This window comes from Manis javanica, chromosome 4 (assembly GCF_040802235.1).
Source record: "Manis javanica isolate MJ-LG chromosome 4, MJ_LKY, whole genome shotgun sequence".
Classification (NCBI taxonomy): Eukaryota; Metazoa; Chordata; class Mammalia; order Pholidota; family Manidae; genus Manis; species Manis javanica.
This window is the reverse complement of record NC_133159.1, coordinates 165,837,611-165,857,554: the sequence shown is the minus strand read 5'-3', so window position 1 is coordinate 165,857,554 and position 19,944 is coordinate 165,837,611. Positions and strand designations below refer to the sequence as shown.

The window sequence follows — 19,944 nt, the reverse complement described above, 5'->3', positions numbered from 1 at the left end:
ATGGAAAAGAAAACCAAAGTGGATTTCAAAATATACAGGGAAACCTGTTCTCTTAAATCTGACTTTGGGGGAAGTTGCCTTAATGTCTCTGGACCTTCCTTTCCTCATCTTTCTAGTGAGGCAATCTGATAAGGTTCTTTTCTGAGTTGTCTGAAAATAGCACATTCATACAGGAAAGCAGTCAAGGGCTTTACAAGTTTCACTCTGTATGTTAACAACCCAGGCTAAGGTTACTTCAAGGAACAGTGAATGAACAAATAAGCACTTGCAGTATCTGCCACCATGCCTTAAAATCAGTTTGAATTTACTGAGTTTACAGTATATTTGAAGGGATTATGGACATTCAGAAGGTATCATAAGACTTCAGAAAATTCTGTAATACCATTGAAGTAATTTGTTCCCCCTGAAAGAGTAGTAATACATAACCTGAAATATTAAAGGGCTACTTCAGATTCTAATGATTATGGCTAAAATGACTTATAAAGCTTTCATAGTAGAAATTTCTTTTTCAGCTTTTAAGTTTCTCTAGCCAAATCACGAGTGGAATCAGTTGCAGTTATTCCAACTGGTATGTGTTGCCCTGTTTCAGCTGCCTTGTTATAGCACAGTGTATGGTGGACACTTTCTCCCCTAGTTTGTCCCGCAGTTCTATTTCCCGGTGAAAAACTCCTCACTTTCCTAGATCTGGCCTCTTTACCAGCTGGCTTTCTTTGGGGAGCCATTTTCACAGAGATCTAAAGATCTCATCATGCAGTTACTGTTACCTGATTACAAATGGAAAATAGCAAGATATTTTTGACATGTGGATATAGGATTGCTGAACTTCCAAAGTTGACTTCCAAACTCCTTAGGTGCTGGGCAACATCACTTTTAGAATTCTGCTCGGCCTCGACCAGGCAGGGCTGCTGGGGTGAGGATCGGGCTGCTGAGGAAGGAAGGAAAGGGTGGATGCAGCAGCTGAAATAAGTCCTATAGAAGAGATGCTAGAAACCCTTCTAGGAATCCCAGAATATCCGGGATTGTAAGAGTATGGCAAGCCTTCGAATCCAATTACCTTCTATGGTACATGTTCTTTACATTCGCTGCTACTTTGTCTATCGCCATACACCTGCCAGTCTGTCATGGGTATGTACAGCAGACCTACCATATGAATCTTACCTTCCAGACAAGGTTTTTTGCAGGGGAATATATAGTTTTTGAATCACAGGAAGAAGGACAACTTTGGATACTGGCAATATTATTTTACTGAAAATCTGGAGTTGCACAAATAGTTCTTTAGAACATAAAACTAAATGGATTTATACATAACAATTACATTCAGCATTTATAAGAGGCAGTACAGAAATATGTTCTGCTTCTACATGATATAAATTGTATATAACACCATGATTTAAACAATTATATTAACTAGTGCGGTGAGATACATCTTACCCAGAATGTCTGATGTTTCCCACAATGAAGGGAAAAAATGCAGTTTCTATGGGCCATTGAGTTTCTTTTCATTTCTGAATTCATTTTAGTGGTAGTAGAAGGACAATCCTTTTCATTGAAGAAGTAGAAATCAAACTCAAAGGACTGTTCTGAACTCATCAAAAATGAAATTAGGCACATGTGCTTCAGCAACCTAAAAAATCAAAATAGTTTAATTATTCATGGTGTCATAATTCAGAACAAATTCAACATTTGCCACATGAAAATTAAAGAGATGAAGACCACCTTGGAGCAAGGTGTATCACAGGGAAGTGCTGGCCTCCCATGGGTGGAACACTCCTTAGAACCACCACCTTCTGTTTCTGGTGTTCCTCGTACTGGTGTCTTAATTTCTTGGCACTGCTGACATCTGAGGGGATGCTGTTCAGTTCCACCTGTCTCTACATGTGAGCTCCTTGGCTCGTAAAGGCCCTGGGATCGGCTAGGAATACACATGCCTCTGGGAAGTACGAAGGTTAGTCTCAGGTCACCTCACAGTTAATTGATGAATAACCTAGGCATAATAGCATGTCTGGCAAGTGACTCAGGCCAGAGGGGGAAGAGAGGAGGACCCTTAAAGGCATTCATTCCTTCACTGTTCTTAGGGGAAGCGCTGGGGGAAAGGGAGGTGAAGGATGGGGTGTAGAACGAGGTGATCTCCAAGTGCTGAAAATAGTTTTTTTTCTAAAAGCAGTGTTTCTTTTTTTTCTGATTATAAAGGTATTACCTAATTAGAGGAAATTCAGCAAAAACAGAGATTGAGTCTAGTCTCAGTCCCTTGGAGAATCTAAAATTGATAGTTACTTTGCTTTGAATTCCTTCAATTTATACACATATGTTTGCATGCACACACACCCTCAAAATTAGGATTGCATTATCTTGTGTCCTACTAAATCTTATGAACATCCTTGCAAACATATCTTGAACTTTTGCACCTATACCCAGCAGGTAGATTCCTAGCAGTGGAATTGCTGAGATTGGGAAAGTGTATTACAAAAGTTTTTTAATAGATAAGCCAAATTGCACACCCCAGAGGATAAGCAATTTACATTCCCATTGACAGTACTGAAAAGTCCTATTGCTCCAAACCCTTCTAAACATTGGGGGCCCAGCATTGTAGGTTTTATCAATCTGATGTGTTGAAACTAATTTCACAGGTATTTTGAATTGTGACCCTTGAATATAATAAGGTTGAACATCTTTACAAATTTACCAGCCATTTGTATTTCTTTTCCTGATAACTGCCTGTTAATAGCCTTTGCCTATTTTTTTTCCTCTCTGTTAGATTGCTTATCTTTTCCTTATAGATCTAAAAGAACATCCTATAAATCAAGGAAACGGATCTTTGTTATTTTCCCTTTGTAATTTTCCCCCATTTTATTAAATCAAGAGACATTTGACAGAATTCTTTCATTACATTTGACATTTATAAGAGATCAAATCTCTAAATCTTTTCCTTTATGTTTCCTGCTTTCGGAATATATAGGAAATTCTGAGAGCTGAAAGTATTTGTCTAAAATTTCTGCTAATTTTTTTCATTTTTTATACTATCTGTAATTTATTTTGATACATGGAAAATATAAAAAGACAAACTTGCCTCTTATTTTTAACCACATATTGAACTAACTGTCCTGGCACTATTGACTAATATTCCCTTTCTCCCCTAATTTGAGATGCTACCTTTCCTTATATACTATTTTATGTACTGGTATTTGTTTCTAGGCTACATATTTTAGTTTCAACCCATCTATTGACTTTCATACCAGTACCACACTATTTTGTTTTTTGTAGTTTTATAATATATTTTAATATTTGATAGTTTTAATATCTTCTTTTTAAAAATTCTGCTTTAGCCTAAGTTCTGTGAAGTTTTAAAAAATGTTGTATTTTAAAATAACATTTTATTAATATTAATGATTATTAATGAAAAATTTTTATAATGGATTTTGATCATAATTACAATAAAACTATAAGCTAGGAAGAACAAATATTTGACTTCTCATTCAGAAACATGGACTTAAAAAGTTTTGTTTTTTTCCTAAAGTTTTTCAAATTGTTTTTAAATAACTTCTTGTAGATTATCCTTGTTAATTATTATCATTTCCTTGTTAATTTTGTGAATAGGATCTTATTTGTGGATTTACTTAGTACATCCTGTACTCAGCTTATTTTATAAACTCTCATGTTAGCACTTTTCCACATGATTCTGTTGGGCACTCAAGGTAGGCAATTACATCATTGATAAAGAATACACATTTGTCTTCTTTGCAAATACATTTACAATTTTTCATTTCTTATTTGTTTTGAACATGTTAGGTAGAAGGATAGATATAAGTGCGGTGGAGGGAGAATAAGGCCAGTAAAACCCACTAGAAGGGACTCAAAGAGTTAACCAGTTAAAACTAGAGAGCCAGAAAAGACTCACAGAGTTAATGGGTTAATCAGTTGAAGCTCCGAAGGCGGGGAGTAACTTGGAAAGCCCAAATATTTCCCAGGTAAAGAAAAGTATCTGAGCGCAGCCCATGTCTTCATTGTGTCAATTAGATCATGCCGTTGTAAGATTTACTTTAGTCTGCTAAAAGGCCTAGCTTACTATTTAACTTGACGTATATGCTATTTTTTCCTCCTCTGGCCCCTAATCAAGTAATCCTTAACCTGGGCGGGAGACAAGCATTATGATTAATTTAGCAAACAAGCCCAGATATAAACAGCATAGTAAAAACAGGAAAGATTCCATCTTAAAGTTAAGATTGCATTTTAAAACCCATGAAGTTAAGAAATAAGATTCTTAACTTATTCTTTAGGAAACAGACAATAACTCAGCCCACCTTGGAGGCAGGGCAGGCTGTCTTGATTGATATGGTCCCAGAGAGAACCTGCTATCCTGGGGAAGAACTGGATCAGTACACTGCTTGTGTTAATTTTGCAGAATTACCTAGAGAACTGATAATAGAAGAGAAGAAACTTAATGTCTCTCACCAAAGATAAATATCTTGAGACCACTTAACAAGTCTACACCCTGTAGCCTTTTGTCACATTCCTGAAAAATCCTTAAAAGGGGGAACCCCCAACCTTTCAGCATGCCTCCTCTCTGAGGACACCCACACTTTTTCTCAACCTTTCAGGCCTCCTTAACTAGGTCACCCACACTTTCTCTCTTTAAATAAAACTTAAACCTTTTAGCACGCCTCTTCTCTGAGGTTGCCCACACTTTCCTTTCTCCAAGTGTGCATCTTTTTGCCTTAAATAAACTTCTCACTGCTCAAATTGTAATGTTTTGTCTCTGCGCTTTTCCAGTAGTGTCTTCGTTACTTTGCTATTTCATTCTAATACTCTGGATTTAAGCTCAAATCTTCACTCTGTCCTATTTCAGGTCAGTAGGGAGGGGCTGCTGAGAGCTCAGATCCAGGCTTGCAAATTACCATGGCCTGGGTGACCCGGATGAAACTGCAGCTATACTGTCATGTTTTTTAGTAGCCTGCCAGAAAGTCTCCTTTCTTTGCCTTGAGGAAGTTCACAGAATGTAATCTCACTCCATCCAGTGCTTTGCAGCTCCCCAAATCCTGGGGTGGTAGGGACTCAGTTCCCACACCCTGCAGATCCAAGTGGACACTGGATGCCAGCTGGCACTGGCTTAAGGAGTTAGCAGGGGATGGGTCCCATGCTGAGCAGCAGTTTACTGAACTTCTTTTATCACTCTGTTCTGTCATTCCCTGACACTCTTGCTTTAATCTATCCCTTCCTCATCTTGTACTGGGACTTCCCTGTGTCTCCAAAACAAACTCACAATAACTAAATAAAACTTTTCAACCTTTCTGGGAACCTCCTCTCTGAGGTCGCCTGCACTTTCTCTCTCTTTAAGTGCATAACTTTAAATAAAACTTTTATTCTGGTTCACTACTGTGTCTCTGCCCTTCAATTCTTTGTTGCAGCAGGGACAAGAACCAAGGAAAATATACAACTGCTCTCTTTAACAAACCTGTGCAACAAAAGTAGCACTGAAGTATCAGTACTGCTGCATGATCACTACAGTCCTGAGTTTAATAAGGATGCCACTAGTATTTCACTATTAAGTATGACATGGCAGTTAATTTTTAAAACATCATCTTTGGCTTTTGTTATAAACAAAGATGTTCAATTCCTAAGCTAATTTTTAAAAAATCGGCATGGCTGTTCAGCATCTATTGGAAGTCTTTTATATTTTAGTATCAAGCTTTCCACTTTCAGCTAAAACTTACCAAAGCAGACTCACTAGTAAGAAAGGAAAAGGGAAGAATATCTTAGAAGGTAAAAAGCAGTCTGTCATTTTTGGGAACAGTAGTATGGATGGTATAATTTTCGCCATGCTGTGAAAATAATCAAACTTGCTTGAGAACCATTACTGGGGAAAGGAAACAACCACACAATTACCTTTCTATCCCTGCCACTAAAGAAATTCTCTCCTGGACTGCCCATCCCAACTCCTGAACTGGGTGAGCTGCTGACAGGAGGAAGGTGGGGTAAAGAGGGAGAAGAGCAAGGAAGGTGCGTTAAACTGTCTCCTTGCAAAGCACTTACCAGGGAGGATGGGGAGTTTTAGAGCTGTGGGGCAGAGCCCCGGCAAGGGGCTCGGAGGCAGCCAAGGTGAGTGAGCTGCTGGACTCACTCCTAGCAAGTTCAAAGGGCCTTATAAAAAGGGCATCAACACTGTCTTTATCTGCTGCTTACCCTCCTGGGCAGTTTTGTGTACCGAACATAATCCTCCAGGAACAGAAGGGCACCCACAACATCTGCAGGCATCTCGGGTATTTTCTGGCTGTAACAAAGAACAGTCCGGATCAATGAACTGCTTTGCACATATCGGACCCTCAGCCAACATGCTGACAGACTAAATCAATGGCAGATTTCTAAATGAGGTCAGAGAAGAAACAAACCTATAGACCAACTTCTTGCTTCATAGCAAGTCATTATCTTGCGGGCACATCTTCAGCACATAACCTAGTGAAGTCCTCCCTGATACTCTGGGCAGGTGGCCTTTTCTCATGTTCTCATTAGCCTCAGGATCTTCTTCCACGCCTCTTAAACTTTCAGTTGCTTGTACGCTGGTTTCTTTGAGGGCTTGGGTCAAACCTGCATCTTCCTATGTCTAGCGTCTGAGATTGTGCCTGGCACATTACTGTATACTTAAGGGTATCAAATAAAATCAGCATCTAGCAATTTTCCACACGGGATCCCACTCAGTTTTCATTTGTATGACAACTGTATTGCCAAGCACTGTTCTAGAACTGGGAATGCCACAAAGTATACAATAGTCTTATGGAGTTTACACTCTTACTTTATATCAAAATGAATTTTTAACTGTTAAAACTATTTCCAATTTACATATCGGCATTCTCTAGTTAGCAAATGGTACCATAAGATGGTACTGTATTACTGATCTATTTCTCTAGTGACTTCTTGCTTTTGAAAGGGTTTACGAGTGATAACACCTGGAAAAGTTTCCACTGCTCTCCATCTGTCATTGTGTGACCACGGCTGTATTTATATTTGCTCTTCTTGGGACGAGGGGAAGGAGGCAGTGTCCATGCTTCTCAGGTGCCTTATGACCCTTCACTTAGCTGAATTGGAACCCGAGCTTCTGCTCTACTCCTATACCCCGACGGCCTCTCTCAGGGCTGCCACTATCATCCTGGACTAAGGCCACACTAAATCCTTTGCAGAAGGAAAAACAGAGGATGAAGGACCTGCCAGCTCTTGACAGATGGGGAGCACTGGCTGGGGGTGGCCAGGTGTGGAGCTGCTCTCTGACCACCTCATATGCCTGGACTGGAGTCCTTGGTCTCCTCTCCCTGGTCCCGAGCAGGTGCACCAGATTTTTAGGTGCCTACTGCTTTCCTCTGCAACTGACCTTTTCGTGATTATTACAATTTCATTTTGAGACTTCCCCTTCCTTCTGAGCTCTTCAATTGTTAAGAAAATCTACTCTTTGAAGCAAATTGGACCATATGTCCTAAAAAAAGAAAATTCCCTGTTTATTTGATGTTTAATCCATTCATTAAGATGGGGAAGAACTGGCCTGACTGAGGCTCATGGGAGAGAGATGTCAGGATTTAAAGATGATGCAAAATCATTCAGAGCCACTCCTATACAATGGACGTCAGATCTCAGCACTGCAGCCTTCGTTGTACTTTGCTCCCTAGGACTCAGAACGAAGGAGGATAGGAACTCCTCCACTCTAAGGGGAGGGCTGTATTTGGAATTTTGGTACAAGTTTGAGAGAACACTTTTAAGATGGCTGGTAACAAACTGGAACCCCTGATATGGAGCAGCTTCTGAGCCACTGCACCGCAGAACAGCTGGAGGGGCTTATCTTAAAAAGAGAGCTCTAGAAACTACAGCCAACTCGAAGAGCGCCGAGTGGTGCTGAGGAAGGAGGCGGCATTTATTCCGTCTCACTGCAAAGACTACAAACAGGCCCGTGTGTGAAATTTTCAGAGATGGGATGAAATTTTCCATTCACTGCAACCAGGAACTTTCTAACAATGAGAACGACTCTACCAGTGCTCCGTGTTGTCTGGAGAGGCAGAGAGTACCTCGTCCCTGCAGAGACTGGATGACCACCTGCCAGGGTCATCTGACAGCTTGTTCATGCCCTTGGTGGGAGGTAAATTCAATGGCCTCTGAAGTCATGTCTGATTAGCAGTTTCTTTAAGTTATATTGACAAAAATGACCAAGTGGTAATCTTCCACATTTTGAATATGTAACACAACAGGAAAATCTACTTAGCTGGGTTAACCCTTCAGGGTAAAAGAGAAGGAGGCTCAGGACCCATCGCCTCATGTAAATACATTTTTTTTTCTGTCCCAGAAAAGCCACATGGTGAGGAGGAGGGGAGAATTAAAGGCTTACAAGCTTTGTATCATGTGGAAACTTCTGTGTGATTCGTTACATTACACACCAATACTCAAACAATGTAATGGAGAAAGATATCTTTTCAACAAATGTCACTGAAACTGGATATCCCATGAAGAAAAAATAAGCCTTGACCCCTACTTCACATTGTACATAAAAAGTAATGAAATGGACCACAGATCTCAATGTTAAAGCTAAAACTACAAAGCTTCCGGAAAAAAAACTAGGAGAATATCTTCAGGACCTTGGGGTAAGCAAAGATTTCTTAGGACACAGAAAGGACTAATTGTGAAGGAAAAAATGGATACATTGGACATCATCAGCATTAAAAACTTCTGCTCATTAAAGTCATCAGTAAGAAAATGAAGAGGTAAGTCACAGTTCTTGAGAAAAAATACATAATTCATAAATCTAAGAAAGGATTTATATCTATAATATATAATTCCTATGACACTGTGAGAGAAAAGCAATCAACCTAATTTTAAAACAAGTGAAAGACTTGAACAGACACTTAACCAAGAAAGATATAAAGGCCAAAAAGCACATGAAAAAGTACTCAACATCAAGGAAAGGCAAATTAACTATGAGATGCCATATATACCCATTAGAATGGTTAAATATTAAAAGATGGACATTGACAAATGCTGATGGGTGTGTAATATGGTACGACTTTGGAAAAAGGATTGGCAGCTTATTCTAAAGTTAAACTGGTCAGACAGACCCCCCATATCCTACATTTGGGTTCTTGTGATGACTGGGAGATCTCTACTTAGATCAGGATGCCAAAACAAGTTATCCTGATTAACCCAACATAGGTTTTGGAAATTCTGAATTATTTAATGCCCACTGCATTGCCAGTACTCAGAACACTGAGGAATAATCCTTCCCAGGTAGAGAGCAATAGTTACGTTTACAACAAAAACTTCTATGAATGCAGCACCACAGATTCTTTCTTAAGACAGACCAAGGAAGGCATGCAATTCTTGAGAGTAATGCTCACAAGGTTAAATACATGTGTTCAGGGTATACAAACATGCTGATGTTTCTTCCTCAGTTCTACTGTTAATCTGATTCTCAAGTTACCACAGCAGACTAATCCATGAAAAGAACTATAGTCAGGTACAGATACATTTCTAAGACATTTAAAAGCTTTGTTTTATTTAAAGATCTGGCAATTCCATGGAATAGTGACATGCTTCCTGTGACATGCCTGATCTTAACCATATGTACAATGAAAGATATATTACCTAAGAATGACACCAGTAAATGACTAGCCTTTAATAAAAACAAGGTATGTTTATGCACTGACAAGCCATCATTATAAAGGATCATATATTCTTATGTAGTAATAACACAGGGACCACAGAGGGGGAGCATGGTTCTCTGAATCTTGAGATGAAACCTTAAATTCACCTTGGGATGGTTCTTTACATTGATTTTGACCAATATACAGAACAGGACTTAGCATCAGTTGAGCACTTGCTCTGTACCAGGTACTGTATCAGGCATTTAAAAAATCTGACCAGCCTGAGAGGTTCAGGAACTTGGCCAAAGTCACATAGGTGATTAAGTGGTGAATCCAGAATCCAAACACACATTTGTTCCCTCCCTCCTACAGCAAGTCCTGGGCTTTGCATTCTGTAGCACCAACAGGGGTTGCTATGAGAGCTATTTTTTCAAGAAACATTTTCATATGAGAGAGTAAGAACCTTACAGAGACTCTACATCTTTATCCTTAAAAGGTTTATGAAATAGCAAGGGAAATACTTCAAGGAAGAAATACACTTTGAAATTGCTGATTGAAAAAATAACATGGATACAACAAAACTAACAAACAAAAACCCAGATAAATACAGAGAACGAACTGGTGGTTGCCAGGAGGGTGAAGATGAAGGGATCAAAAGGAACAAACTTCCAGTTATAGAATAAATAAATCACGGGGATGAAGGCACAGCACGGGGAATCAGTCAGTAATACTGTAATGACTTGGTATGGTGACAGATGGGTGTCACGTAACTACCCTGACAGTGGTGAGCATTTTGTAATGTAATAAATTTGGGATTACTGTGTTGTACATCTGAAACTATTATAATATTATGTCAACTATACTTTAAAAAAAAATTACATGGTTACATTTACAGGAAAACTCTTATAAAGCTTTTAGGGTAAACTACACTCTACAGTGGGTTTTTTAAAACTCAGATAAAAAGTTTGGAGATGGGGAAGTACTTGGGAATCTATTAGAAAAGTGATTATAAAAGAGTTCAGGATAAACTGATTAATGACAAAACAATTAGGGTTATATTCCTGGACAGAAATACACTGGAAGTCTTGTTATCTGCTGTTCGTATTATTTTCGCATGTAATCAGATGTATCTTAAAGTCCTAGATATTCCTGTCTTAGTGTTCACTCCTGTATTGTTGCTGTACTGTTACTCTTCACACCACAGTTCCATATTCACCGTAGGCACATGACACTTGTTAAGTGGATAAGATATTAACCAAAAGAAGTTTCTTTTATATAAAATCAGCTGTTCATACATTAAAGAAAGGAGAGAAGCAAAGTTTCCACACATTTTACAAGTTGGATAATTAATCTGTTGGAAATTAAAGGTGGATTATACGTTGTTGCTATTAAATCCACTATCTACATTTCATGAAGGGATACATGTTTCAGAGGCCCAAAGACATGGATTTTATAAACATGCATTTAACTAAATGCATATGTGAATAGCATTCTATACAAAGATCTCATATGTGAATAGCACTCTATACAAGAGTTGTTTGGTTAGATTATTAACCTGTTATTACTTATTGGATAGAATAAATTCAATACAGAAAAGAATAAATGTCATACAGTACCTAGGTTTTTGTTGTACTGAAGTTTTGGCAACTGGGAGATCAAAAACAAAGTTGACAACTGGGAAATAGGGTAAGCACTTTGTTGTTATGTATATCTAAAAAGACAAAGGTAAGAAAAGTTATTGCACAATACTGCAGAACACATTTTCAAGTGGAAAGCTTCTATTTTATTTCAGTTTACTCTTCACACTACCTAAGACTAGAATGGTTCCATTGACTTACTGACTTCTGAGTTTTGTGTAACATCACTGACCTCCCAAACATAAATACCTATAAAATAATGAACCCTTCTGGGAAGGGAACAACTTTGCTTAGAGATTAGCAGTTACTTTCCCTCTGAATCCTCTTAATCCTCATAATCAGATTATGATTATGATTATAACAATGGGATGGGGACAAAGGGTGATGAGCAAGGGGGGGAAAGCCAGATGCCACAGTCAAGGCAAAGTGAGGGGAGGGCAGAGGCAGAAAGGAGGAGCGGCAGTCCACAGAGTAGTGAGCAGGAGTCCGTCATGAAAAGCGGGTGACGTCTCGGGCGCTGTTTGCTGACCCCTGGGCAATGTCACAGAGCAGCTTCCTGCCCGGTTCCCCGCGGCAGTCAGGGTCTTCCCAGCCAGCCCCATTTCCCTGGGAGGCAGGAGGGCATTCCGGTGTGGACACCGGTCCGGGTCCAGGGTGACGGCCGGGCTCCAAGGCTTGCTAGTGTGGAGCCCGGGGGAGTCGCCAGCCTCCCAGCCTCCGGGCCAACCCGACAGTGGCACATCTGACGCGGCTGCTGTGAGCTCAGGTGGAATCACCCACGGTCAGACCTAGCACAGTGCTTGGCATGTAATAAGCCCTCAGAATAACGTCAGCTGCTACACAGGCTCATAATCCTTCACCCAAAACCCAGGGGATGGCAGAGATTTCAGAACTTCACTTTTCCTAGTTCGTGAAAAGGGAAAGAGGGCCCAGGGTCTCACCCTATAATCAAAGTCACCAGTACTGCTGCATTAAAACACGAATATTCACAGAAGTACAAAGAGTCTTATGTCATGACAAGTTTTGCCACCAAATGAGACCTAACACCAAGTTGTGAAAAATCTTTCTGCTCTCAGAGGTTTGTGGAGATCAGAATTGCAGAAAAGAGTATTTAGCCCCAGATTATGATTATGACTGCTGCCAGTCACCAGTGGAAGCATTTTTGGGCAAGAAGGATCACGGCCACCATTCAGTTGCAGTTCAAACACCAAATGCCAGACAAACCTAAAACTAATTTCTTACAGATACAGTGCCTTTTCCTTTTTAGGGAGCTTGAACATTGTATCACTTGATTCTCCCAGCTCTGAATCACACAGGGAAGGTAAGATCACCCTCATATTCCACCAGGGAAACTGGAACTCAGCAAGGGGGGACTTGGGAGAATGGAGCCTCTGGGACCGGGACTGGGACCCAGGTTCTCCCAGTGTCTCATGTACCTGGGCCAAATCACCTTCTGTGCCACACGGTTCCCCACCACACCATTATGTATTTTAATTATGAACCTTATTCAGTGGGTTGTGAATGCCAGCTGCCTCCAGATAGGCTGTGATCTCATATAAGAGTGTGTTATTTTCTTTGGGGTAAGGCAGTGAAGGGTCCTGATAGTGGGCTTCGATGTCCGCTAGGAGAGCCCTAAACGAAGGAGAAAAAACAAGAGTGATAAGCATTAGAGAGTAACTGAATTCAGACAGCAGTTACCACAGGCTATGAAAGAATCTTTCAGGGCCTCAGTTTCCTCATCGGTAAAATGAGGGCTTGATCCTTCTAATTTTCAATTTCTGTACCTGTGATTGGCTTTAAGTGGAAAGTCTGATCCAGAATTACTTTGTCTTTTGGAGTTAAATCAAGTGCTTTCACCATTCAAATTTTTATGAATTGACTTACTGTTTTCAATACCTAGCTTGTCAAAAGCACTGACTTGCTTACACTGACTTTGTCCTGTGCCGAGAAGCACAGACTATTTAAGGAGAAGGCTTGAAATGAGAGCAATTGCTGGTGAGGAACAGGCTGCATGCCCAACCACTCCAGGTAATTAACACACCTCTAACTGCCCTCTGGATGGCTAGTGACTGTCCTACGGAAATGGGTAATAATTGCTCTCTCAGTCAGTGCAACCCTCTGCACGGCGTCTGGTGTTTATTAAGTGATCAATATATTGGCTGAATAAATGAATACATCAGCAGCGTGGGGTGGAGGGAAGGAGAGAGAGGCACCAAGGGACAATACTGAGGAAGGAGTCTTTTAAAGACCAATTTGGTAATTCTTGGGAAGGAAGCCTATAAATTCAGAAAGACTTCTTACTCAAAAAGAATGTAAAAGAGTAGGTATTAAAGAAACTGGGGTGCCATTTATGATAACAATCCAGGCCCACAGATGACCATTTCAAACACTAGCACTTACTTAATGAGATTCTCCAGAGCAGCTGCCAGATGTTTGGAGCCAAACTGACAAGAATAATTTAATTCATTGGCAATCTGTTGTCTCAAAATCTGCATCTGCCCAACCTACAAATTAGCAAGAGAAAGAACATGGAGAACATAAGCATTTCAAAGTGATTGTAGGAGGCAGACACAAAATGATCATTTCTATTGGAAGGATTACAACACTGCAGAGAAATTTAAGGATTTCCTGGACTGGATCCAGGGCTAAGACAAGCATCATCCCTGTTGGAGCCCAAGAGACCCTTCAAGGCACGTCTGGACAGACTCCGGCCAACCTCAAGATATTCCCCAAAATCAAATATTTTACAAAGTGGGTCCACTAATGTTCAGCTGTTCATGTACTAAAGATGTCTGTTTTGAAACTCTTGATCTTTTGGAATAAGTTGTCCAAATTTAGTAGCTGCTAATGAGAAGTCCCACTTGCTTTGTCCTAAACTGAATTTTCTTTAAGTCCTAAGGTTGCCATTTTACTCTAATATTCTAAAATCACTCAGGATTACAGATCATGTAATAATCTGGGTTATAAAATAGTCTACATGAAATCTTCCAAGAAGGCCTTTTAATGATAACCCTTAATCTAGGGGTTCTTCACCCATTTTTATTTTTTTGACCTTGAACCTCTTTGGAAACCTGGTGAAGCCTGAAGGGTCATCACCAGTAAGATGGCAAACTTCCAGCTTCTCTTCGGGGGTCCTCAGTTCCCGCCAGCGCCACCTGAAGCCCAATCACCTCTCGCCCCCCTCCCAATCCCAGCACCTAGCCAACAGCCACCAGCCCCGTAGAAGTGACACCTCAATCAATTCATGCCCCTTCCTATATAACCCAGCACCTTTCCCTAACAAAGCGGAACTCTCCAGTGAATTGCTGCTATGTGTCGCTCCTTTCCTTTCATTGGTGCCAAAACCCGGGAGACGGGACACCCCAACTGGGCCCCATCTTCCCCCCGACACCAGCAGCAGCTTGCCCTCATCCTCTTTTTCCGGCGCTGGCTCATCACACTCACCACTCCTCTCTGGCCTTTAGGTAAGTTTTCCCCCCGGAGTGGGCCACTCTTCTCCGAGCTATCGCAGTGCCATTGACCGTGATCGTCCGGCAAGGCCCTGACGCTCGGGGATGAGGAGGCAACGCTCCCCGCCTCAGGCCTTCACGGCTGCGGCCGACTCTCAGGCACCCCCTCTCCAACAGCCATAAATGAGGTGACTCCTTTGTGGATGAGAACGCTCCCTTTTCCCACCCTCCTCCTTCTGCTCCATCCGCCGAAAATGCCTAGTGCTAGGTACCTCGTGACTCTGGCAAACTGCCTTCTTAGGGAAGTCTGGGTGATGACCCACACTTCCTAAGAAATTCCGACTCATATACGAGTTTCTGCAGACCACCAAGGATCATCGGGGACACCCCTTGTCTCCTTGCGGTCTGCTTCCAGTCCGAGGATCTCCGTTCATCTTCCCCTGTTTGTCTCCTTCTCTGTCCTTTAGCCATGGGAGCCTCCTCATCCCTCCCTGAAAGTTCACCTCTTGAATGCCTGCTTAAGCATCTGGCTACCCTCTCCCTGACGCCTGATATAAAACCAAAACTTCTCTGTAAATATTGCTCCCAAGATTGGCCGACATACCTCCTAGACAATAACAACCAATGGCCCGCAGGGGGACCTCTTGATCCCAACATCACTCGCAATCTTTTTAACTACTGCCAGTGCCTGAAAAAATGGAAGGAGATTCCCTATATCGAAGCTTTCCGCCTCCTCCTCCCCCAGCCCCCTCCCAAGTTCTCCTAGCCTGCAAGCCGCTGCCCCCGCAGAAGCCTCCTGTTCACTCCCTTCCCCTTCTTCTCCTACAACAGCCTTTCTCCCTTCCTCCCTCACCATATCCTCCCCCATCTCACCTCCTCCGCCTTCGTCCCCCGCAGATTAAGCCTGAGCCTTTCAGCCCCCCCTTTAACTAGGTCCCAAGGGCCTCCTCCGTCTTTGCCCTCATCACCTGTTTCTCCCCTGTTAGGGACCGCCTTTGTCTTCTCACATGTTTGTAGGGAGAATGGGAAAGCACCTCCCCCCATGTCTGAACGCAGCATGGGAAAGCACAAGCTAGAGAACAACCGGTGCAGTCCTTAGAAGTTATCTGTCCACAAAAACATATCTTGCCAAGACTCCTCACTCTGAAAATAGGGAGACCTTGAAGATGTGTAGAAACACCGCCCCTGCTTCTAGCTATGCCCTTCCCCCACTTGCCAATGTGGCAGAAATAGAAAACAACACATTCCATAAACAATTAACTGAAGCCCTGTTGTAGCTCAATTAGTAGAGCATGGGACTCTTAACCTCAGAGTCATGAGTTCAAGCCCAACTAAAGCAACAGAGGCAAGCAGCTGGGCTGCAGGCTGGCAACACGTGGGTCTGATTTTATCTTTCTTTATTTTCTTTGCCCCCCTTCCACACTTCAGGACCTGCTTGAATAGGCGCAGCTAGACCACGTCACTCCCCCACAGACTGAGCCAGAACCCTTCAGTCCCCCTCAGACTTGGTCCCGAGAGCCTGCCAAAATTATCGCCCCCCTCCTGGAGGTAGCAGGATCCAAAGGCATTTAAGAGATTTAGCCCAACTAGAGAAATGCCTAAGTTCCTTTTCCACTAAGCCCACGACATACATCAGGGAGTTTCAATGGACCCTCCAGGCTTACAGCCTCACGCATCATGACATTTTCATGCTCCTGGCCAATACTCTTCTCCCTGAAGAGCATAGATGAGTTTAGGACTTCGCCCAAACGCACGCTACTGAAACCCACAGGACTGACCCCACCTATCCCCCTAGCCCCACTGCTGTCCCCGAACAAGACCTACACTAGAATTATAACACCGCCGTAAGTCTCCGCTCTCGAGATATTTTTGCCTCCTGCTTAATAGCAGGTCTGAAAAAGGCAGCTCGTAAAGTAGTCAATTTTCAAAAGCTCCAAGACAATTCAAAAGAGAGATGAAACCCCCTCCGAGTTCTTAGACAGACTCACTCAAGCCCTATTACAGCATACCAGCCTAGACCCAGAAACACCTAAAGGAAGACATGTCCTTATGACATACTTCCTAGCTCAAAGCTACCCCGACATTAAAGCTAAACTCAAAAAGTTAGAACAGGGCCCCACTACCCCACAGACTGAGATCCTAACAGTAGCCTTTAAAGTCTTCCATAACCGGAAGGAGGAGAAAGAACACGGTAAACAAAAGGCTGATCAGGCCAATTTCCAGATGTTGGCCCAGCTGATAAAACCACAACCTGGGCTCCCCTCTACAGACAAGCCCCCCCCAGGAGCTTGTTTCAAGTGCGGAAAAGAGGGACATTGCTCAAGGGCGTGCCCCTCCCCCAGATCTCCTACCACCCCATGCCCCAGATGCCACAAAAGGGGCCACTGGGGGGTCTGATTGCCCAACCACCCAAAGGGGAGGCTGGACGAACAACCCCCATCCTAAGCCCGCCGTACTGGGGCTGGCAGAAAAAGATTGACGGGGCCCGGGGGCTTCTCGCCCGACCATTTCCATCACCAAACAAGAGCCCAGGGTTACTTTAACAGTAGATGGTCGCCCCATCTCCTTCCTCCTAGATACAGGAGCCACCTTCTCAGTCTTGTGAGAATACCGGGGCCCTACCATGCCAGCCATTACTCCTATAGTCGGGGTAGGAAGTAAACAGATTTTCCCATTAAACCTCCCCCCCTTTTATGCACAATCCTAGACAGTCCCATACCTTTCTCCCACTCCTTCCTAGTTATGCCCCAGTGTCCCATCCCTTTACTAGGATGAGACAACCTTTCCCTCCTCCACGTTTCCATAACTATATCCACTCCCACAGCCCCCAGTACTCCCTTTCTGATGGCCCTCATAGCCGACAACCCCCCTCTACCCAATGAAAGCTCCGGTTCCGCCCTCAAACACCCTGTAAATCCCAAAGTTTGGGACATTACAAGCCCCTCTGTGGCCCTATGTCCCCCTGCCTCTATCAAATTACGTGACCCCTCTCAGTATATCTGTCAGGCCCAATACCCCCTAACCACTTCAGCCCTCATAGGCCTCCAACCCATCATTCAAGATCTCTTAAACATAAATTACCTCAGACCCACTCACTCCCCATTTAATACCCCCATATTAGCTGTTAAAAAAACCAACGGATCTTTCCGCCTTGTGCAAGACCTTCACCTCATCAACATGGCCGTTGTCCCTATCCATCCCTTAGTTCCAAATCCATACAGCCTTTTATCGCAGATCCCTGCCTCAGCATCCCACTTCTCAGTCCCAGATCTCAAAGACCCATTTTTCTATTCCTCTAGACCCCTGCTCCCATGATTTTTTCATCTTCACCTGGACGGACCCATACACAAGACATTCTAAACAACTCACTTAGACAGTTTTGCAACAAAGCTTCCGAGATAGTCCCCATATTTTTAGACAGGTCCTAGCTCAGGACCTCAAACAGTTTCATCATGATCACTCCAAGTCCACCTTATAATACATAGACAATCTTCTACTCTGCAGTCTCTCGTGGGAACAGTCTCAACTTGACACTGCCTCCCTACTTAACCTTCTAGCTTCCAGAAGTTACCGAGTATCCCCCGTCAAAGCTCAAATCTCTTCCCCTCCTGTCACTTACCTCAGATTCCTTCTATCTCAACAAAGAAAGTCCATTACCTTAGACAGAAAACGGCTCCTTTCTGACCTGCCCGTTCCCAAAACCAAGACAGAAATTCTTTCCATTCTAAGCCTAGCTAGATATTTTAGAGCATAGATCCCTAACTTCTCCCTGCTCCCTGTTGGCAAGACCCCTATACGCCCTCAGCAAGAGCCCCCCTGAAGAACCATTATCCTCCTCACCCCGACACTCCTTCATTAAGCTCCGTCAAGCCCTTGTGGAAGCCCCAGCTCTCCATCTTCCTGATTTGTCGAAGCCCTTCTCATTATACATTCATGAGAGGTCCAGTCAAGCTCTAGGAGTCCTAAGCCAATATTATGGCCCATCCTTTGCCCCAGTAGCTTATCTCTCCAAGCAATTAAACCCCACAGTTCAGGGATGGGCCCCCTGCCTACGAGCATTAGCCGCTAGACAGCTCTTGCAGAAAAAAGCTCATAAACTGACATTCAAGGCACCCCTTACCATTCTGTCCCCACATCACCTAAAAGATCTCTTAACCTACAAAAGTTTACAGACTCTCCCTCCCTCCAGACTCCTCACCTTACTGTCCTCTTTCCTCCAAAATCCCGTTCACCCCCTTTGCCATCCATACCCGAATCATGACTTTTTCCCCCTTTGCTGTTCTCTCGCTTTTTCCTCATTCCTATTGTCTTCCCCGCCACCCCAGCCTCCTTTGTATGGCGATTCAAAGTCAGAGAGACTTACACACAGCATCAAACAAAAGTTACTGCCCTCATTGCCACACCAGACTGCCCTCTGAAAAGCTGCTCTGAGCCTTTATACCTCCACTTTCCTCCCTCCACCCAAGTGTTCACTAGCAGCTACCCTTATTCTCCCTACCTCTGCTTCCTCTATGACCAAAAACAAGCCTATTGCAGGCGATAGCCAGACACCTACAGGAGATGTCCCTACTGGTCTTGCGCCATTCACTACATGGGTAACTTCCAGTACCCACAGTATTACTCCTCCAACCGTTTCATGAAATATCCCAGCAGCTTATTCTCCTTATCAATCCCAGATCCCTGGGACTCTTGATGAGCTGCCAGAGTCACAGCCTCAGTTTACTATGGGGGGGGTCCTCGACCCCCCACGGTACCCTTCATATCTCTCAAAAGTATGTTCCCTCTCATTCCCAGATCTCTCAAGTTGCATCAGATAGCAGACATTCCGAAAAAGTCATTATCCAAACTCTTGACGGCGCCTCTTCATCTTCTTATCCCCACCCCTCTTCCCATTTCTCCTACTCTTCATTACAGCTCATTCAGGGCACCACCATCTTTCTCAACCACACCCTTAACACCGCCAATTGTTTCTTGTGCGCATCACTACAGCGCCCACTGCTGGCCGCCATGCCCCTTAATATTTCCAACTACTCCTTCCATGCAGAAAGACAACCCCTCTGCCCCCTGGCAGACATACCACTATGGGAACCAGAATACGCAGATAATCTCACCATCCACCACTGTGTAGGCCCAACTCCACCCCCCCTCCAGTGCACTTCACTGCCTCTCTATCTACACCCCTACCTCCGGCTCTAAGACTTTTATGAAACCGGGACACTTCTTTTGGTGTAATGGCAGCCTTTTCAACTC

At 43.0% G+C, this 19,944-nt stretch overlaps 2 long non-coding RNA genes across 2 annotated transcripts; both read right to left on the bottom strand.

Annotated features, from left to right (window-relative positions):
• Positions 1 to 94: 94 nt before the first annotated feature.
• LOC140849300 (uncharacterized) lies at positions 95 to 11,299 on the bottom strand. The gene is made up of 3 exons (XR_012131043.1): positions 11,225 to 11,299; positions 6,178 to 6,265; positions 95 to 1,624 (listed from the first exon to the last, which is right to left on the bottom strand). It is a non-coding gene; the product is annotated as an uncharacterized lncRNA (long non-coding RNA).
• Positions 11,300 to 11,301: 2 nt separating this feature from the next.
• Positions 11,302 to 13,729, bottom strand: LOC140849306 (uncharacterized). The gene is made up of 3 exons (XR_012131050.1): positions 13,646 to 13,729; positions 12,748 to 12,877; positions 11,302 to 11,319 (listed from the first exon to the last, which is right to left on the bottom strand). It is a non-coding gene; the product is annotated as an uncharacterized lncRNA (long non-coding RNA).
• Between the last annotated feature and the right edge of the window lie 6,215 nt (positions 13,730 to 19,944).